The 23,280-nt window shown below is 40.3% G+C and overlaps 1 protein-coding gene across 6 annotated transcripts in view; it reads right to left on the reverse strand.

The window, feature by feature from the left end:
* Nucleotides 1–23,280, reverse strand: part of PLCE1 (phospholipase C epsilon 1) — a 232,807-nt gene that overhangs the window by 123,828 nt on the left and 85,699 nt on the right. The gene's annotated exons all lie outside the window — the stretch shown is intronic.

Below are 23,280 nucleotides of genomic sequence, written 5' to 3' on the forward strand. Positions count from 1 at the left end.
GAGGGCCTCCCCGGAAGATCTTAGAGTTCGCACTGGTTCATAGAAAGAGATGCGATCGTGGAGATAGGCGGGGCCCGAACTGTTTAGGCTTTATAGGTCATAACCTGCGCCTTGAGTTTGGCTCGGTGACTTATCAGCAGCCAGTGAAGCTGTTTTAATAGGAGCGTTGTATAAAACACCAGCTCTAGAATATTAAATATGGTTTTCTGCAAGTGAGAAGATGGCGACTACTGGATGGCATATGTTTTATATCAGAAACTAGAGTTGATGTGGTCTATCTAATGCAATTTTCTGAATCAGCATCCCAAATAAGCAAACCGAATCTAAAGTTGACCAAAAACTGATTCGTATGCCTTTTGGTACTAACGTTGGAGAGTGGTTCCTGGTCATAGTGGCTCTGGTCAAAATAAGGTTGGGAACCACTGAACTACATGGATTTCTAAGTGTTCCTGAATAAAGAAAACAGCAAAAGAAAAGGCAGAACCATTTGAAAGTTTTTCAAGGGAGAGTTTCAAATAGCTGTGGATGACAAAAAGTGCTGAGGGTCAAAGTGGTTCAAAATCAAAAGGTGAAACTTAAACACAAAATTTACTGATCTAGATCCATTTGGTACGCAAGTTGCTGTGAAACAAATTGTAAGAATCCAAGGCACTACCAATTGTATTTTTTTATTTCATTCAGATTATAAGCAAGATCATCAACATTAATTTGGACAATGGTAGGGAAATATTTTAGTCCTTTATGCTACAATACAAATACTAAAGTCTACCATACTTGTTAATGCAGAACTTTTGGATTCATACAATAAGTTTTCCCTGTCCTGCATCTCTCTATAAAGGTAAAGATTTTAATGTATGTTCACTATTACAGGAGTTTTAGGACAGTGATTAGTGTCTATTTGTATATTTTCTTGATATGGTCAGTGGACTAATCAATAAACTTTACAACTTTACTACTATAAAGGTTAAGGTTTTCCCCTGACATTAAGTCCAGTCGTGTTCGGCTTTGGGGGTGGGTGCTCATCTCCACTTCTAAGCTGAAGAGCCGGCATTGTCCATAGACACCTCCAAGGTCATGTGGCTGGCATGACTGAATGGAGCGCCATTACCTTCCCACAGGAGCGGTACCTATTGACCTACTCACATCTGCATGCTTTCAAACTGCTAGGTTAGCAGAAGCTGGGGCTAACAGCAGGAGCTCACCCCGCTCCCCATATTTGAACCAGCGACCTTTCGGTCAGCAAATTCAGCAGCTCAGCGGTTTAACCCACTGCGCCACCAGGGGCTCCTGCATCTCTCTATAGGCAGATATTATCGGTTTGCCAACTGAGATTAACATCTTATGCTTCTGATTAAAGAGTTGTGGTCCATGAAAGTCCACAATAAATCTGTTAGCCTTCAGTGAACTACAAGGATTTCTTTTGTTTATAAGTAATGGATCCAAAAGATCTGTACAAAGAGTCACCAACAGAACTCTAATATTTAATAAACTGAAAGACAACATAATCTGTGACTCGTAATGCTGAGGCAACTTGGCCTTTAAAGGATTTTTTTTCCTCTTCAAATTGCAGAGCATCAACTGAAACTGTTGGTCAGTTACTACCATTAATCATAGCTGGCATTATAACAAGATAATGTACAAGGCTGGATTAGCCACATTGAATACTAGTTATATTTAACATTTTTTAAAAACTAAAGAATTCAACAGTATTCTAAAATTGCTACATTTTAAAAATACTTTATTTGGTTTTGGAACATAGAAAGGAGAGTATATGTTTTACGAACGGAAGATCCCAAACTGGATTTCTAGCATCTCCACAATAATGGTTTTACACCAACTGATACAGCAGGACTGATTTGGCCCCCAGGACCCTTCTACACTGCCATATAATCTGGGTTATCAAAACTGGGTTTGAACTGGATTACATGAGTCTACACTGCCAGATAGCCCAGTTCAAAGTGGATAATCTGGATTTTGTACAGAAGTGCAGAAGGGGCCCATATGTCAGATGGGCTCTGCATGGTGGACCAATTAGGGTCCAATGAACTGCTTCAGAAGCAGCAAGAAGTCTTCTACTGAATATGCATTTTAAAAGAGTAGCTTGATTCATTTTAGAAATTATCATAAGCCATTTTAAGAGACATCAAATCCTCCAAGAGCCAAAGATTGGCCAGCAAAGCCATGCCTAGTCCTTTCCATTCAAAGGGAACACCTGCACTTAGAATCACTGAGTTGGAAGAGACTTTGTAGGCCATCCAGTCCAACCCTCTGCCAAGAAGCAGGAAAATCGCATTCAGAGCACCCCCGACAGATAACCATCCAGCCTCTGCTTAAAAGCCTCCAAAGAAGGAGCCACCACACTCCGGGGTAGAGAGTTCCACTGCTGAACAGCTCTCATAGTCAGGAAGAACAGTAGCTCTAAATTATTAAACATTGTTTTCTGTGGGCGAGCAGATGGTGACTACTGGATGGCATATGGTCTGTATCAGAAACTAGAGCTGATGTGGTCTATCCAATGCAATTTTCTGCCCCAAATAACCAAACCAAATCTAAAGTTTACCTGACCAAAAACTGATTCGCAACCCATTTGGTATTAATGTTGGAGAGTGGTCCCTGGTCCAAGTGGTTTCTGGTCCAAGTGGTTTCTGGTCAAAGTGGGTCCTGAATAAAGTGGTTCCTGGTTAAATGGTCCCTGGTCAAGTGGTCCCTGGTTAAGTGGTCCCTGGTCAAAGTGTTCCCTGGTTAAAGGGCCCCTGGTCAAGTGGTCCCTGGTTAAGTGGTCCCTGGTCAAAGTGTTCCCTGGTTAAAGGGCCCCTGGTCAAGTGGTCCCTGGTCAAAGTGGTCCCTGGTTAAGTGGTCCCTGGTCAAAGTGGTCCCTGGTCAAAGTGGTTCCTGGTTAAAGTTGTCCCTGTTTAAATGGTGCCTGGTCAAAGTGGTCCCTGGTCAAGTGATACCTGGTCAAAGTGGTCCCTGGTTAAAGGGTCCCTGGTCAAAGTGGTCCCTGGATAAAGTAGTTCCTGGTTAAAGTTCTCCCTGTTTAAATGGTCCCTGGCCAAATGGTCCCTGGTCAAGTGATCCCTGGTCAAAGTGGTCACTGGTTAAATGGTCCCTGGTCATGTGATCCCTGATCAAAGTGGTTCCTGGTGAAAGTGGTCACTGGTTAAATGGTCCCTGGTCAAAGTGGTCCCTGGATAAAGTGGTTCCTGGTTAAAGTTCTCCACGTTTAAATGGTCCCTGGCCAAATGGTCCCTGGTCAAGTGATCCCTGGTCAAAGTAGTCGCTGGTTAAGTGGTCCCTGGTCAAAGTGGTCACTGGTTAAATGGTCCCTGGTCGTGTGGTCCCTGATCAAAGTGGTTCCTGGTCAAAGTGGTCACTGGTTAAATGGTCCCTGGTCAAAGTGGTCGCTGGTCAAAGTGGTCCCTGGTTAAATGGTCCCTGGTCAAGTGGTCCTTGGTCAAAAAAAGGTTGGGAACCACTAGGGTAAGCAAAGGGAAACCAATCTGGATCAGGAGTCTCATATGGAGATACTTCTACCACCAAACTGTTTTTTTTAGTTATTATTATTATTGTTCAAAAGTGACCCAGTCATTTTAATAAGCCTAGTGTGGAATGGGTGTTCTGCACTTGCAATAAAAACAGATGGTAAAGATTTTTTAAAAATCCAAGTCCCTTGATCTGGTCTTGAAGACTGCTGTGGGATGCAAGAGTCTGGAGTCCTTTTGAACCAGAGAACTTAACCATGAATTAAAAACCACAGAGCCACTGATTTAGGAGGCATTCCCACGCACATTTGTTGTGAACATAAAAGAATGAGGAACCAGCCAGGAATCAATGGAAAAGGCTATAGTAACCTTGAAAAGGTCTTCACCTCCTTATCTTCCTCTCAGTTCAAAAACAAACAAAAACAAAACAGCTGTTGTTTATACGTTGAAAGCAATATGCTTAAGGAAATTGAACAAATTCCAAAAGAGACAAGAGACAAACAGAGTTTCATGGCGCTAACATTTATAACTGTTATCAGTTCATAGTTTTAGTTTCTGGCATTCATGAATTATTATCCTTCCTGAAGGGATTAAATCCTGAGCTCTGTCACCACAGAGATAGATTTTTACCAGAGCTACGTTTGAAAATATGTTCTGATGTATATATCTTTGCTTTAGAAAGCAGAATGAAACTGGCAAGTAAATACAATGATTTCACTTTGATTACAATATTCTTTATGCTAACTAAAATGTAAATGTGCTTTACAAAAGATACAGTAAGCAGGTCCAAGTACAAAGCAATTTACAGTCTTAATATCTTGTTGTGGTGGCGCAACAGGTTAAACTGTTGAGCTGCTGAACTTGCTGACCAGAAGGTTGACAGTTCAAATCCGCGGGATGGGGTGAGCTCCCGCTGTTAGCCCCAGCTCCTCCCAACTTAGCAGTTCAAAAATATGGAAACATTCAGTACCACTTCGTCAGAAAGGTAAACAGTGCTCCATGCAGTCAGGTAGGCCACATGACTAGGAGGTGTTTACAGACAACGCAAGCTTTTGGGCTTAGAAATGGAGCATCCCCCCTTGGGCCAGAGATGATGGGGAAGCCTTTACCTTTATGTGTGATAGGGCGGAATACAAATAAAATGTTATTACATATTATTATTATTATTATTACTACTACTATTACTACTACTTTATAAAATGGTGAATGCATGGTATATATAAGTGACCATTTCCCTGTTTTGGTCTGTTACATTGTTGTAGAGCCCCTATTTTATTAGTATTACTGTTAATAAGAGAATTGGTACACAACTGTTTAGTTAACTACATTCAGCTAGGACACAGTACAAGTCCTGGACAGCAGTTTGCCGTCTGTTTTGCTGTATTTACACTCACTCAGTCATCTCCAGAATACCACAGTCATTGGTATAATACATATTCCTTTCTAGTGTGCTCTGAAAATATGTGGCTAACAAAAATAATTTCTAATTACTGTAGTTACTTTCCAAAATATTTAATGTTTTGCAACCCATGAAGATGTCTGTTGCTTATGCTGCATTTAAGTTTTTCTTAACTACCAGCACTAAGATATCCTTTGTTTGCAGAAACAGGCGACAGTGGCTTGTAGCAAAGATAATACTAAGAGTAAAGATGTTAATCTCTTTTATATGAAAGTAGACATCAAGGCAATTAACTGTCTCCAAAATATGAAAAAAAAATTCTCCAACTGTCTGCCCCCCCCCCCCAAAGTGTATTACACCTATTGTTTTCAATTGGTATCTGAAGAACACTATTTTCTGCACTGGACAACTCAGATGAATTATATTCAGAAATAATAACAGAGAGAAAAGGGTTAGAAGCATGACATTTGGCAGACAAAGGACATATCTACAGTGTAAAATGAACACAGTTTGACACCACTTTAACAGCCATGTCTTAATGCTGTGAATCCTAAGATCTGTAGTTTAGTGAGACCCCAGCATTCTTTGGCAGAGACGACGAAAGACCTTGTATAACTACAATTTCCATGATTCCATGGCAGTTAAAAAGGTATCAAACTGCATTCATTCGACAATGAATATGCATCCTATCTTATCTTATGTATCTGAAGTAGTAAACTACATTAAGACAAAAAAAAAAACAGAAGGGCTGAGAAGCAAATTGATGCCATCAGCCTGATTCCTGCTCAAACCTTTAGTTCCTTGGATGTTGTAGTGCAGCATTTCTCCACCTGGGGTTCGGGACCACTGGGAGGGTCGCAAGAGGAGTGCCAGCGGGGGTTGCCAAAGACCATGAGAAAACTCATATTTCTGATGGTCTTAGGAACCCATTTGGCAGAGAAGGCTGAAGATCTCTCCGCCTGTCCTTCTCTTCTTTTTTGGAAACAGACGGCAAATCCTCCCACCAAAATCCCTCCTCCTGCTGTGATTGGCTGTCCTCTCAGCCAAGCAGAGGGCTATTTCTGAGACTCTAAGTGGGAAGGGGAGAGCAGGCATGCTCGGGTGAGGGAGAGTGCGCAAAGCTGAAGGGAGGCCGGCACCAGCAAGTCCCTTCAAAGCAGGGGGAAAGTGCCTGTGTGACATGGGACTGAGAAGAGCCCAGCAGCGTCTGCAGAAGGAACAGCAGCAGCTTAGGTAAATTTGTAATGCTATTTATTAGAAAAACGTCAATCTTTCCTTTTTTTAAAAAATAATGCTCCCATTAGAAAATGCATTAGGATATGGGTTAACTACAACTCTCAAAATCATGGGTCAATCCTCCCCAAATCACACCAGTATTCACAGTTAGCCATGCTGGGTCTGTGTGCCAAGTTTGGTCGAGATCCATTGTCAGCTGGGTTCAGTGCTCTTTGGATGCGAGTGAACTACAACTCCCATATGCCAAGGTCAATCATCTCCAAACCCCATCTGTAATCACAGTTGGTCGTGTTGGATCTGTTTGCCCAGTTTGGTCCAGATCCATGGTCAGCTGAGTTCAGTACTCTTTGGATGTGAGTGAACTACAACTCCCATATGCCAAGGTCAATCATCTCCAAACCCCATCTGTAATCACAGTTGGTCATGTTGGGTCTATCTGCCCAGTTTGGTCCAGATCTGTTGTCAGTTGGGTTCAGTGCTCTTTGGATGCAAGTGAACTACAACTCCCATATGCCAATGTCAATCATCTCCAAACCCCATCTGTAAGCACAGTTGGCCATGTTGCCCAGTTTGGTTCAGATCCATCATCTGTGGGGGTCACAGGGTTCTCTGGATGCAGGGAGAACTACAATTACCATCATGTTGGGCCTGTCCGCCCCCTCCCTCAAACCCTACTAGTATTGGGTATTTGTGCCAAGTTTGGTCAAGATCCATCAGTTGGGTGTACAATGTGGGTGAATTATAATTCCCAACCTCTGAGATCAGTCCACTCGAAACCACACCAGTATTCAAAGTTTGGTATGTTAGGTATGTGGGGAACTAGTAAACTTGCTGCCAACTGATGGATTCTGGAAGTTGTAGTTCACCAACATTCAGAGAGCATTCTGTACCAAACTACAACTTCCAGAATTTCAAAACAGAACTCCACTCCACCAGTATTCAATGCTGGCCATGTGGATTTTTCCAAGATGCATTGTGGGCTGAGTTCAGAGTGCTCTTTGATTGTAGGTTAATTATAAATCCCGGCAACTACAATTCCCAAATAACAAAATCACCACCACCCCACCCCACCCACGCCCCAATCTCACCAGTATTCAAAATAATTTTATGGTTGGGGGTCACTACAACATGAGGAATTGTGTTAAGGGATCTTGACATTGGAAAGGTTGATGGTAGTGGCCAAAAAAAGAGCTAGGAAGAGCAAAATACCGTGTGGGGAGAAATGGGGTGAGTGAATGAGCTTTTTAGAACGAAAGAAGTAAAAAGCTGGAAAACCACTGAGTGAAAGTACACCTCTCTGGGGAAACCCACTGGCCTGGATTGGGTTCTCTGAAGAGCCAGATTGGGACCTGGCATGTTTGAAGAATGATATTTCTCAACGCCTCCAGAAAATGGTTTATTATGGAGTAAAATGAGGGAGATCCAATGCGGGGGGGGGGGGGGGTGTTTAAAATTATATATGTAGCATGTAAGTTTCATTTAACTCAATCTTAGTGTCATTACTTTTTAAATAATTTTCTATGGGGTGTGTTTTAAACATCTTTCCCCATAAGTTTTGCACAATCACTATAAATCCATAGATTAAAAACCATTACATAAACAAGAGCAGCCAACATTTTACAGTGATGAATTTCTAGTCACATACGCTCATTATTGGAGGAGGTTTTTTTGGCTCTGCAAACTATCATGGTTGTAAAAGGTAAACAATCATAAATAACCTATGGAAGAATAAGACATAATATATCTAGCCTATAACTCAGTATAAACATTCTATCATTCAAGGTACTGTGAATCACCCTTTAAAATGGTTAAACACATACACACACACCTTGGCACAGAACTTAGATGTCACAATGATGCTACGGAATTTCCTTTGTTCTTCCTCAGCTAAGATGGTTGGAAAGAGAAAAATGACCCTTTGAATGCAATTAATAAAGAGAACCTATTTTCATGTTACACAATATAGTTTTACTTGATGTCAAGCACAGCTTTTTAAAAAGTATTTATTGCAATGACACCTATGTAATGGAGAGGAGCAACACTCTCAGAAACTATACAAAAAGTAACAATAAGATTACTATGTACAGAATATATATTCGATATCTCACAAAGTTTCTATATACTATCCTAAATTGTGAAAGGAATATGAAACCATACAAATTCCAGTGGAAAAAGTAGAATACAGTTAGCCTTCCACATTCACTGGGATTAGAGGCACTGAACCCTTGTGAAAGAGAAAAAAAATGAATAAATAAATTGTTTTATTTTGATGGCACCTTTTTAAACATTTTAACTCATCTATGCCCTAGGTAAAGGTAAAGGTTTCCCCTGACATTAAGTCTAGTCGTGTCCGGGGTTGGTGCTCATTTCCATTTCTAAGCCAAAGAGCCGGCGTTGTCCGCAGACACCTCCAAGGTCATGTGGCCTGCATGGCAGCATGGAACACTGTTACCTTCCCACAGAAACTGTACCTATTGATCTACTCAAATTTGCATGCTAGGTTGGCAGAAACGAGGCCTAATAGCGGGAGCTCCCCCTGCTCCCCAGGCTCAAACTGCCAACCTTTCAGTCAGCAAGTTCAGCAGCTCAGCAGTTTAACCCACTGTGTCACCAGGGGGCCCTATCTATGAAAAATTGAGGTCCTATGGCATATCCTTTCCCCTATACATTCCACTATACCCAGCATTCTCTAACCAAAGTTGCCCAGCATCTTGCATTATTTCTCAATACATCACACAGTCCTAGACACTTGGGAAGTGTCCGATGTATAATAAAATACAAAAGCTAGCATAGCGATCTTTGCTGTGTACTATTCTTGTTATTTATCAAATAACTTGCAGTCCCCTGCCACACGTTGCTGTGGCCCAGTTTGTGTATATGTGTTTTGTGTGTGTATATATATATGTGGTTTTGCGCATGCATTGTAGAGGGTTTTTTTTGTTTTTTTTTTGTTTTGCTTTTTAAGTCTCTTCCGCTGTGTTTTTCAGTGATTTTATGAGTGGTGGTCACTCGTTGGCATGATAGGTGTATTGTGCACAAAATTTGGTGTCAATTCGTACAGTGGTTTTTGAATTATGTTAATCCCACAAACTAACATTATTTTTATTTATATAGATAATAATACTTTATCTGTATTCCGCCCTATCTCCCCAAGGGGACTCAGGGTGGATTCCGGCATATATACAGACATTCAATGCCTTGAAACAATGAAACACAAATACACAGACAAATACACAAAGGCAAAGGGTTCTCCTTTCATCCCTGGCTCTGAAGGTGCTGCTCAGGCATGTAGGCGGGGGGAGGGGGGGGGGCTTGAGGGGCTTCAGCCCCCCCCCCCCAAATTCTCATGGTGGTTCGTGAGAAGGCCTTACTGGTGCATTATTTAAACTGTTATGTTTATTCATATCATGATCTGATCACCATACTCAATATATCCCATATGCATGGGGGTATTGGGGTAATGATACAAAAGGTTTGCTAGGGAGACCCTCTTTCACTCAGACTCAGCCCCCCCCCCCCCCCCCGAAACAAACTCACCCTCCCCCCGAATCGAAATCCTGGCTACGGGCTTGGTGCTGCTCATCTCCAGCTCCAAGCCAAGGAGCCTGCGCTGTCTATAGACACCTCCTAGGTCATGTGGCCAGTATGACTGCAAGGAGCACCGAGGCACTTCCCGCTGAGGCATTACCTATTGATCTACTCATATTTGCATGTTTTCAAACTGTTAGATTGGCAGGAGCTGGTACTAACAGTGGGAACTCACCCCATCCCACAGATTCAAACTGCCAACCTCTTCCTCTGGTTTTAAGATTGTCCCAGTTTCTAACTCCCCCTCTCACGTTTCTCTATTGTCAGCATACTTCAATGGCTGCAAACTGAGTTCAAAGCACGAAAATAGCTTGTACTCAATTTGCTCAGTGAAGGATGGGTAGGAATCCTGCCTTTCCCTGTAGGATCAGACAAAAGGAAACTGAAGCAGCCTCTCCCACCTTGTGTGTCCTTCCTTAATCATCATTGCCAGCTTGGTCACACATGTCCCAATTTTCATCTGTAAAGTGTTCAGAGTGTGCTATAACATTAGACTCTAAATAACTGTTGAAAAACATAACCAGATTTTTTTTTCCTCTACAGAATTCTTAGGCGATAATTATCCTCACATAGTAAGAAAAGATAAAGATCCTCTTCAGATGGAATCTCCTTCCCAGGCAGCCTCTTCTAACACCATCCCAGTGGTTTTTTTGGCAGGAGGCAAACCTCTTCTTTGTTTTCTTGAGACTTTCACAGCAAAGCAGCAAACTGGTTTTAATTTGGTGAGTTTTATGGCTTTTATTGCTCTGGTGCATATCTGATTTAAATTGTATGTTTTTATTTTATGATTCCACTTGCCACTCTAAGGGCTGAAGAGCAGCATATGATTTTTTAAAATAAATGAATCTATATAATAATAATAATAATAATAATAATCCTTTATTTATACCCCGCTACCATCTCCCGCAGGACTCGGTGCGGCTTACAAGAGGCCGAGCCCAAATACATCATAAAACATAACAACAACAAAACAACAATAAATAACTCATAACAAAGCAAAACAATACAATAATGACGCAACGCAATTTAAAAACCTGTGGCAGGGCCAAATGTAAGGATTAAAAATTAAAAAATGCTGGGCATGTCCAAGGGAAATAGGATGGATATTTTAGAGATAGGTGAGCGTGCAGACAGTTCTAAATCTCTTGTAAATTGCATTTGGGACATATTGCTTGGGATTCCTTATTCTGGGAAGGCACACTGGAACAGCCACGTTTTCAAGCTCCTTCTAAAGACTGCCAACGTTGGGGCCTGCCTGATGTCCTTGGGGAGGGAGTTCCAGAGTCGTGGGGCCACCACCGAGAAGGCCCTGTCCCTCGTTCCCACCAATCGCACTTGCGATGCAGGTGGGATCGTGAGCAGGGTCTCTCCAGATGAACAAAGAGATCATGTGGGTTCGTATACAGAAATGCGGTCACGCGGGTAGATGGGTCCCAAACCGTTTAGGGCTTTGTATGTAAGCACCTGCACCTTGAATTGGGCCCGGAAAATTAATGGCAGCCAGTGGAGCTCCTTAAACATGTAATGTAATGTTCATTTGTGGGATTAACGTAACTCAAAAACCACTGGATGAAATTACCAAATTTGGGCAAAACACACTTATCAGACCAACAAGTGATCATCACTCATAAAAACACTGAAAAACACAGCGGAAGGGACTTAAAAAGCCAAAAAATAAAAGAAGACATTACAGCGCTTGCGCAAAACCACAAACACATATATATACTAACATACATATACACAAACATATACACACATATATATACACACAAACACATATACACAGACAGTAATGTGTGGCAGCAGACGGCTAGTACAAAATAAATAAGGACACCCCTTGTTTAGGATTTCCTGTGACTAGTACAGAATGAGGGGCACATGTCTCGAGAGCAGTACGTGTGAACAAGATCTTAAACATGAGCCAACAATGTGATGTGGCGGCAGGCATGTAGCCGGGGGGGGGGGGAGCTTGTGGGCTTCAGCCCCCCCCCCCCGAAATTCTGATGGTAGTCCGCAAAAAGGCCTTACTGGTGCATTATTTAAACTGCTATGTTTATTCATATCATGATCTGATCACTATACTCAATATATCCCATATGCATGGGGGTATTGGGGTAACAATACAAAAAGTTTGCTAGGGTAGACCCTCTTTCACTCAGACTCAGCCCCCCCGAACCAAACTCCCCCCCCCCCAAAACAAAATCCTGGCTACGGGCCTGTGCGGCGGCAAAAAAAACCAATGGGATTTTGGCCTGAATCAATAGGAGTCTAGTGTCTACATCCAGGGAAGTCATGCTACCTCTCTATTCTGCCTTGGTTAAGCCACACCTGGAATATTGTGTCCAATTCTGGGCACCACAATTGAAGAGAGATATTGGCAAACTGGAATGTGTCCAGAGGGGAGCTACTAAAATGATCAAGGGTCTGGAGAACAAGCCCTATGAGGAGAAGCTTAAAGAGCTGGGCATGTTTAGCCTGAAGAAGAGAAGGCTGACAGGAGACATGATAGCCATGTATAAATATGTGAGAGGAAGTCATAGGAAGGAGGGAGCAAGCTTGTTTTCTGCTTCCCTGGAGATTAGGACACGGAACAATGGCTTCAAACTACAAGAAAGGAGATTCCATCTGAGCATTAGGAAGAACTTCCTGACTGTGATTGCTGTTCAGCAACTCTCTGCACCGGAGTGTGGTGGAGGCTCCTTCTTTGGAGGGTTTTAGAGGCTGGATGGCCATCTGTTGGGGGTGCTCTGAATGCAATTTTCCTGCTTCTTGGCCGGGGGTTGGACTGGATGGCCCATGAGGTCTCTTCCAACTCTATGATTCTATTATTCTAATACTATAAACCAAGCATAGCTCTCAACCTGAAATCTCCATCCACCATACAAGGGAAAGGATGTGGCTAACACTGAAATTGTGTGAAGAGAGAACAAGTAAAAAGCATGAAGTTCGCACTAAGAGCTTTGGTTATTATTTTTATATCTCTGGATAATGAATGATCTCCCGAGGGTGCTACCCTTTCATTAAAGTTAATTAGTTCCAACTACCATTGGGTTATAGATAGAACAACCTTATTTTCACTTCTGCAGTTTAGTCTTTAAAAATGGGGGCAGGGGTTAGATCTCTGGAGATGAAAGATGCAAACCCATCTTTCATCTCCAAACTTTCTGAAGATGTTCAAGGCTGGTGGAATACACACAGGTTCTGTCCATTCAAGTTTCAGGGTTCAACGGTGGTAGGAAAAGGAAAGCCAGATAGTGTGACTTAAAAAACAGAGAAAAGGAAAAAATGTTGGATGGATAGGATGCAGCCAGACCATGCACAATGTTGCCTCAACCCAACTCAGCCCTACCCAGTATGTTAGAGCATAAGTCACTCATCCAATGTTCTGAATCAAGAATGTGAGCAGGAACTGGAATGAGTGAATATAGTCAAGAGTTATGCACTATTACCTCGATAATTCTTCACTCATTCCTGCTGGAGCAAACCATTCCACACTCTCACTTCCCCCTCCAGTCCTGAGGGAAGTAATAGAAATAGAAAAGAGGAAAAAGAACAGAAAAAGAAGAGATAGAAGGTCTGCCCACTTCTGGCTCTTCTCATAGGTTTTGGTCCTTAGCTGACTTGCCCTGTGAGTCACCACTCTTTATAGAAAAAAAAAAGATCTCCTGTCATTACTAATACAGTAAGGCCATGTATAAGCCCAACATGGCAAGGAATCAAATATGTGCAAGAAGCAAATATGCCGGATAATAAAATCTTATGCTTCTATCTTGGGAGCACTGTTTCATTACATTCAAAAATACCCTTTTTTTCTCGCATCTTAGGGAAATGTTTCTTTCCTGCTCATTTACCACATCAACTTCCAAATTAATATTACCGTATATACTCGAGTATAAGCCGACCCAAATCTAAACTGAGGCACCTAATTTTACCACCAAAAATGGGAAAACTTGTTGACTTGAGTATAAGTCGAGGGTGGGAAATGCAGCAGCAACTGGTAATACAAAATAAATATAGATACCAATAACATTACATTAATTGAGGAAACAGTAGGTTAAATGTTTTTCAATGTTTACAGAAAACTGTAATTTCAAATAAGACTGACCAACTTTGATATAACCATTATTCTAACCGTTTTCAGTGTAAATGTGCTTATGTATCCTTCCAATAATAATAAAGCAAGTAAAATAATAAATGTAATAACAACAATAATAAAGTAAAATAATAAATGTAATAATAATAAAATAGAGTAAAATAAATGTAATAAAAATAATAATAGAGTAAAATTATGCAAATATAATAATGCCAATAATAGAGTAAAATAATAAATGTAATAACAATAATATTAAAGTAAAATAATAAATGTAATAACAATAATACTAAAGTAAAATAATAAATGTAATAATAATAATAATAATAATAATAAATAGAGTAAAATAAATGCAATAAAATAATAATAGAGTAAAATAATGTAAATGTAATAATGCCATTATATAATAGAGTAAAAGAATAAATGTAATAACAATAATAATAATAATAAATAGAGTAAAATAAATGTAATAAAATAATAATAGAGTAAAATAATGTAAATGTAATAATACCAATAATAGAGTAAAATAATATATGTAATAAAAATAATAGTAATAACAGGTTAAAATAATAAATAACTTTGACTCAAGTATAAGCCGAGGGCAACTTTTTCAGCCTAAAAAAGCGGCTGAAAAACTAGGCTTATACTCAAGTATATACAGTAGGCATATTCTGAGCAAGCCCAGGAAAATCTGGAAAAACCTCTTATAAGAATATAATCCATTAACATTTCAAGATGTGCTTTACATTCAAAGGGCAAAAAAAACCAAACCAAATCCAAAGTGAACTTAAGGAATAGCCTGGGAGTTGAGAATGGAAGTGCTAAATGCTCCCAAATCATACTGCTTGAAATGCTTTATCATAAAGAACTTGATATATATTGTGATGTCCTTCTATACCAGATGCTTGTGTACAAACAGGTATATTTCTAGAGAATGACAGAATAAATAAATAAGAAAGAAAACAAATCAAGAGTTATCCCGCGGAAATACTCAACAACCTCTATTAACTAATCACAGCTTGAAAAGCATTTTGAGAAATACACAAACAGCCTCCCGGGAATATTTAATTAACTGAACTACATTACCTTTTCCTCAATGCTTACATCTGCACAAGGACGAGGCACACAGAGAGGAAAACACATACAGTTTCATTCAGATGAGTCTTACAAAGTTATTGTCCTTCTTGAGGTCAAATGCATCCTGGTGTCACTTGAGCCAGTTTTAACCTTATGACATTTTAATACAACGTTTAATTTGGCTTACACTGATGAGACTATGAAAGGAAATTAAATGTCCATTTGTTTGTCTATCAAAAATACAAACAAAGTGAAGCCTATAGGTGTTTTTTGGCCTGTGGGGCTGTGTTTGGTTCAACAACTATTTGGCAAAAAAAAAAAGACCCTCAAATACCTTGGAGTTCTCTCTCATTCCCTACCCCCCCCTCTCTATATATATGTTATATTTGTTTGTGGGATTAACATAACTCAAAAACCACTGGACGAGTGGATGCGAAATTTAGACACAATAACACCTATCAAGCCAATGAGTAACCATCACTCATAAAAACACTGAAAAACACAGCGGAAGGAACTTAAAAAGCTCAAAAAATTCCCCAAAAGGACGCTACAGCGCATGCGCAAAACGACTCTCCTGGCAAACAAAACACATAATAGCATATCCAAACTCTCTTCTGGACTACAGCTCCCAGCATCCCCTAGACCAGGTCCTTTAGGAGAGGAGGAGGATCCAAATGCCCTGCTTCCAAGATGCAAGCTTTCTTCTCCTTGGATTTCTTTGAGAGCATCCCAATCCCTGTATATTTCCAATTTCCTATTTCTGGACTGCAACTCCCAGCAATCCTCCAGATAGATAAGACAGATAGTTTAGATAGAGATAGGTAGGTAGGTAGTTAGGTAGATAGAGTGATCAGGAGGACTGCTGGGAGTTGCAGTACAAGAGTAAGTAGAGAAGGAAGAAAGGAGAGAAAGCAAAGGGGAAAGAAAAGGGGGGAGGAAGGGAAGAGGAAGAGAAGGAAAGGAGGAGAGAAGGAAAATTTAAAAGGTAAGGAAGGGGAGAAAGAAAGAAGGAGAGAAAGAGGGAGGGAAGGTTGGCCACAGCAACACGTGGCAGGTACAGCTAGTATGTATAAATAAATAAGCAAAAGTCATTTCTTGGTTCGAAAAAGTCCTCTCTTGAGGTATGTATCCAAATTAAAATTGCTTTAAGATGTCCCAAAATCTTCCCTGGGGGCATTTTGTCACATTTTCTGAGCAAAGTTAGGCTCAGGAGAGGACTTTTTCAAAACACGAAATGACTTCTGCTCACTTTCTGTTGTTAATATGGCTTCACCTGGATCGAAAAGAAGCTCTAACATGGTGAAAATGTCTCCCATACTGCTTAAAGGAAATCTTTGGGCAAAAATGGTTTTATTTTGTGGGAGCAGGTACAGTAGATAGGTGTGACCCTCTATAGTCTCCTGGGAGATTAATGAAGCCCCTTAAGCCTTTAGCAAAGGCAAAGTCTGGTTTATCATAAGATGGCTTTTTTAATTCTCCTGTCCAGTCTATACAATGACAGATTAGCTGGGAACCTTTAAGACTCATATAACTGCTTCTGTGTTAGTAATAATAGGAAGTCCCTAAGTGAAACAACAGGAAGAAGGAGAAATTTAGCCCTAGGAAGGGAAATTTACTCCTGAAAGAGCTATCATGGGCAAAAGGGTATATCCACTGAAGCTTTCTCACCAATGATTAAGCGTCTGGAAAACAAATCCTAATATGAGCGGCTTAAAGAGCTGGGCATGTTTAGCCTGAAGAAGGGATGGCTGAGAAGAGACATGATGGCCATATATAAATATGTGAGGGGAAGTCATAGGGAGGAGGGAGCAAGCTTGTTTTCTGCTGCCCTGGAGACAATGGCTTCAAACTACAGAAAAGATTATTCCACCCGAACATGAGGAAGAACTTCCTGACTGTGAGAGCTGTTCAGCAGTGGAACTCTCTGCCCTGGAATGTGGTGAATGCTCCTACTTTGGAGGCTTTCAAGCAGAGGTTGGATGGCTATCTGTCAGGTGTGCTTTGAATGTGATTTTCCTACTTCTTGGCAGAGGGTTGGACTGGATAGCCCACAAGGCCTCTTCCAACTATTCTATGATTCTAAGCCTTGTTTCCACAAGCCATTTTTTTTTCAAAATCCAATTATCACAGGGACAGAAAGTGAGGTGAAATCTTCTGAACAGGGGCACAGATAGCCAAACAAACACCCAGGGGTGTTAACCTTTCCCTGTACTATTCAAAGATAGATAGATGGATGACTGAAGTTGCACTGAAAAACATACATGTTCCGACTTACATACAAATTCAACTTAAGGACAAAAATACGGAACCTATCTTGTTTGTAACTAGGGGACTTCCTGTAGAAACCTCTCTCTTGGTAGTTCGCATCTGTTCTTGTAGGGCTCTGATACAAGGAACTATTAGATTTCAATTGGAAATGAGGGTAAGAATAGAGTTGGGCATCACCTCTGTTCTTATTGCTAAAGACTTTAAATCATACCATTATTACATTCCGCGAGACTTATTTATGAATTCTACACACTTTATAATATTTTATTCACAATACTCTGTTTCCACACATAAGCAAAGCAATTGGAAGGCAGGACCATGAAGAATCTGATTTACACTTCATAAACTCTGTTTATAATTCTGGAAATCCCTCCATCAGCTGCCAATTTCTGTCTCCCCATTAGTAACCCAATACACTATTCTGTAGAAATGAAAAAAATATCTGAAGTTTCACTTGTGCCATGTAGTTTATGGCCCCATTTACACTGCCATATAATATATTAACTGAGACCACCACATACAAAGTCACCAAATTTGGGGAAAATTCATTAAGCCATTTATGTGAAATTTCAAAACAAACACTAATGTGACTGTATGTATTCAAAACTTAAGAGATTATCATTTTCTACACGCAACTGTCCTGGCCTCTAAATATTAGCTGAGGAATATATTAGTTGAGGAGCCACTTTGAGTCTCCTTTGAGGGAGAAAAAGTAGGATAGAAATACTACTACTAACAATAATAATAATAACTACAACAACATTATTTAACAAAAATTTTAAAAAAATATGTTTCTGGTTTATTCCTGTTTATTCCTGTTTAATTGTGCGCTACTTACTTTGAAAGTAGTTGTTATACTCTACAAACTTTTTGTTTTGTGGCTGCCACAAACTGTTAAATTGTTGAGGCTTGAGAGATATTCTCTGAAAATCTATAGCAACATATGATGCAAGATACTCCCCAAAACCAAAGTTTTTGCAGTTTAATAAATCTTTTCTATGATAGAACCAATTACAAAATGACGTTTATAATCCAGGAACAAAAATTGTATCGCATTGTGTAGTAGTAGTAGTAGTAATAGTAATAAATGTCTACCTGAACATTACAATTTCATTCATTTGTGGAAGGTATGGCCAATTTCTGTGGGTCCTGCATTTATTATTTTATTTCTTTATTTACTTTATTTCTATACCACTTTTCTCAGCCCTCAGGCGACTCAAAGCGGTGAACAACATCGATACAAAACATCACGAAACAAGTATAGGGCAATTAAAAACAATTGTAACATAAATCATTAAACATCAGTATAACAATCATTAGCGCCTCAACAGTAAAATCAGAATCCAGTCTCATCATCCATTATTCCGTATTCCTATGTTCAATTACACTGTTTAATCAAATGCTTGTTTGAACAGCCAGGTCTTCACTTTCCTCCGAAACGCCAGCAGGGAGGGGACTGATCTGATATCTGCAGGCAGGGCGTTCCACAGCCGAGGGGCCACCACTGAGAAGGCCCTGTCTCTCGTCCCCGCCAAGCGCGCCTGTGATGCAGGCAGGACAGAGAGCAGGGCCTCCCCAGATGATCTTAGTGTCCTAGTCGGTTCATAGGAGGAGATGCGTTCAGAGAGGTAAGTAGGGCCAGAACTGTTTAGGGCTTTATAGGTTAACGCCAGCGCTTTGAATTGTGCCCGGTAGCAAACTGGCAGCCAGTGGAGCTGGCGCAACAGAGGAGTAGTATGCTCCCTGAGTGCCGCTCCTGTTAACAACCTGGCTGCTGAACGCTGGACCATTTGAAGCTTCCGAGCAATCTTCAAAGGCAACCCCACGTAGAGAGCATTGCAGTAGTCTATACGGGATGTAACCAGAGCGTGGACTACCGTTTGAAGAATGAAATCATCAGCTTTCATTGAATTTCTGTATTACAACAGGGAGAATTCAAAATCAAGTTACTCTATGACAGTGGTTCTCAACCTTCCTAATGGTGCGACCCCTTAATACAGTTCTTCATGTTATGGTGACCCCCCAACCATAACATTATTTTCATTGCTACTTCATAATTGTAATGTTGCTCCTGTTATAAATCGTAATGTCAATATCTGATATGCAGGGTGTATTTATATTCATTGGTGAGAGAGCGTGGCAGGCGAGGCAGGCTTTGAGCGAGGCCAGGCTTTGCGACCCCTCCAAAATGGCCAGGCGACCCCCCTGGGGGTCGCGACCTCCAGGCTGAGAATTGCTGCTCTATGATCATTTGTTTTATATATACCAAATTTATTTATTTATTTATGATATTTCTATCCCACCTTTCTCAAGCCCAAAGGCAACTCAAGGTGGCTTACAATATATACATCTAGAAATTTGAGTCAAAAATTATACTCCAAAAACTTAGGGTAACTTATCCAAGGATCAGTTAAAGTATCAATAAAGGGGCCCTCTCCTTCCATTCAGAAGAGTGGCGAAAGGTGAAAGCTTTCAGGTGAACCAAAAGTAGAACACAAGGTCCACTTCTGGCCCTTTTAAATGTCAGGGGAAGAAAATGACAGTGGCAATTTCTGCTCTCTACATAATGACACTCAACTTAGCCATGAGTCATACCAAAATCCATAATTTTGGCCCCAAACCTGCCCTCCACATATGCATGAGGTCAGTGTATACACAACTACCTACAGCAGCCATTCTATGCTTATATAAAACAGTGCTTTGACACATTCAAAGTCAATAAATAATTATCATAGTCTCTAATCCAATTTATCTACCTCCAACCAAAGGAGGCAAAAACCTTTTGCCTCACACCAGAATTATAAGCAAGAATACAAAAAAATAACAAAAAAATGTATCCCTATTACTGGACGTTTATCCATATTTGTGTCAAACACCTAACATACAACCAAAATCTAATGCAAACATAGAGTTCTTAAAAAACAGAACTCTGTATGGGTTTGCGTTAGATTTTGCACATATGTGAAAAGCATCAGAGAGTTCTGAATTTTTTCTTACGCATCAAATAAGAGTCCCATCCTGTCCTGTCCCCCCATCGACCCACAAGTCATGCACCAACAAATGTGACTTAAGCTTTCATATTTACCAAAGCTAGTAAGGCATTCAAGGTCTAGAATTAAGCTTTTCTGTCTTTTCCCACTGGAGTTCAATGTCATGTGAGGCATCACTCTCTAAAGTGAAAACATCTGGATTAGGACCAAGAGAACAAAAATATTTTATATTAACTTCTCTTATCCTCAAGAGACTACCCCAGAGCCAGGATTTGCAGTTAAGGCTGCTTTGAGATTTATCTGGCATTAAATACGTTCATTTCAACTGAGACACTATATTTTACATTCTTGCAAAAATTCAGTTGCAGTCCTTCAAGCTGTACTGATATCATGTGTATCACTATTATGACAATTCCTCAAAAACATGAGGTCCTCTAGTTAAGATATAGAAGAAAGGATATTTAAAAGCCCTTTCAGCAAATGGCTTACATGATCAAAACCATACATCTATTTCATATTGGGACAAACTGGTTTAAGGCGCAGGGTCCAAAACTGCAACCACATAGACTCATAACATCACAGCTTGATTCAACAATAACATATTATAACAATGTTTGTCAAACTGGGGGTCACGAGAGGGTGTCAAAGAGGTCACCAAAGACCATCAGAAAAAGCAGTATTTTCTGTTGGTCATGGGGTTTCTATGTGGGGAGTTTGGCCCAATTCTATCATTGGTGGGGTTCAGAATGCTCTTTGATTATAGGTGAACTATTAATCTCAGCAACTGCAACTCCCAAATGTCAAGGTCTATTTTCCCCTAAGTCCACCAGTGTTGACATTGGGCATATTGAGTATTTGTGCCCAGTTTGGTCCAGATCCACAATGCTCTCTGGAGGTAGGTGAACTACAACTCCAAAACTTAAGATCAATGCCCACCAAGCCCTTCCAATATTTTCTGTTGGTCATGGGAGAACTGTGTGCCAAGTTTGGTTCAATTCCATTGTTAGTGGAGTTCAGAATGCTCTTTGATTATTGGCTAACTATAAATCCCAGCAACTACAACTCCCAATTGACAAAATCAATTTCCCCCCAACCCTATCAGTATTCAAATTTGGGCATATCGGGCATTTGTGCCAAATTTTGTCCACTGAATGAAACTACATCCTGCATGTCAGATATTTATATTACAATTCATAACAGTAGCACAATTCCAGTTATGAAGTAGCAACAAAAATAATGTTATGATTGAGGGTCACCACAACATGAGGAACTGTATTAAGGGGTCGCGGCATTAGGAAGGTTGAGAACCACTATATTATGAAGAAGTGCCAACATAAAAGTATTCCATTTCGCCCAATGCTAGCAGAGAGAATAAAACTACTTTGCTATGAAAATAGAAAGTAAATATCACAGTAAGACACACAGTAGACCACCGCCTGCTGTGCAGTGCTTTAATTATTACGTTGTCGAAGGCCTTCATGGCTGGAATCACTGGGTTGCTGTGAGCTTTCCGGGCTGTATGGCCATGTTCCAAAGGCATTCTCTCTTGACATTTTGCTCACATCTATGGCAGGCATCCTCAGAGGTTGTGAGGTCTGTTGGAAACTAGGCAAGTGAGGTCTATGTATTTGTGGAATGTCCAGGGTGGGAGAAAGCTCTCTTTTCTGCTTGAGGCAAGTGTAAATGTTGCAATTGGCCATCTTGATTAGCATTTAATGACCTTGTAGCTTCAAAGCCTGCATACCTGTTGCCTGGGGGATCCTTTGTTGGGCAGAGTTGTGAAATCCATAAGCATGTGGACAATTTCAACAGAAAGGTGGAAACCATGAAAATGACCAAAATCTGGCAACCAGTATTTTAAAAACTCTAAAATCAGGATAGTAAATAAAGAGCAACACTAAAAAAAAAAAAAAACAGGCAAATTGCAGACAAGAATCAATCAGGGCCAGCTAACACCGCTCAACAAAGGCATGATGAAATGTTACTATATGGAAAGAACTGACTATACACAGAAAATGAGCACAGCATAAAAAACTGGCCATGAAACTAGCGTCATTCTTCATGATGCACTGATTTTTTGATGTCCAGCTAAATGTCTGGAAGGAAGATCATTCAGACATATGAGCTCAGACTTGCATTCTCAAGTGGCACATTTTTTTTCATCTGAGCAAGAACGAAGCCTTAGATATGATAATTGAAAAGAAATGTTGAGTATATAAAACTAATTTAGATGTAAAACTAACATTCAAGGAAAAGAAAACAGCACAACATTGCCAAGAGCTGGCATTCATCTAGCACTTCTAAATCAAGAAATAGCTTCCTAAGATCTAGAGATACTCACAGCAAGCGGGAGTCCAAAAGTGGCAGGTTAAAACCCAGAACCTCAATCAGTGGCTGAGACTGGACGAGAAACTCCCTCCTGGGCACACAGAAGACTAAGCAACTTGGAAGGCATTGAACAGACTGTGCTCTGGAATCACGAGATGAAGAAATGGGGCCACAAAGCAGAGTGGCCATGTTCTAGAAGCATTTTCTCCTGATGTTTCACCTGCATCTATGCCAGGCATCCCAGAGGTTGTGAGGTCTGTTGAAAACTAGGTTTATATATCTGTGGAAAGTCCAGGGTGGGAGAAACCCAATTTTTCCTAGTTTCCAACAGACCTCACAACCTCTGAGGATGCCTGCCATAGATGCAGGCGAAACATCAGAAGAGAATGCTTCTAGAATATGGCCATACAGCCCGAAAAACCTACAACAACCCGTGATTCCGGCCATGAAAGCCTTTGACAATACACAAAAATATTACTTGAAGGGGATGTAGAAATAAACATGGAAATGTAATGATATTCCATAAGATAATAACTATATACATTCTATGTAATGTGGAACCTTCCATATACACACACTGGAAACTATAAAGATTTGATTTTCCAGTTTGCTCAATTGAGTGAATTCACAAGCCGTCATTCAGAACTAAAGCATGGTGAGAAGTATGACATAGTCTTCTCTATGATTAGAAAGATTGCCCTACTATATGTTCTTTATGAACTTACATGGTGTTTAAGATGGCAAGCATTATTACTTCATTAGAACTATCTAACTATGTTAGCTGTGTTCTTAATCTCTAGAATTGCTAAAATACAGTACATT

Source organism: Anolis sagrei, chromosome 3 (assembly GCF_037176765.1).
Source record: "Anolis sagrei isolate rAnoSag1 chromosome 3, rAnoSag1.mat, whole genome shotgun sequence".
In the NCBI taxonomy this organism is placed as follows: domain Eukaryota; kingdom Metazoa; phylum Chordata; class Lepidosauria; order Squamata; family Dactyloidae; genus Anolis; species Anolis sagrei.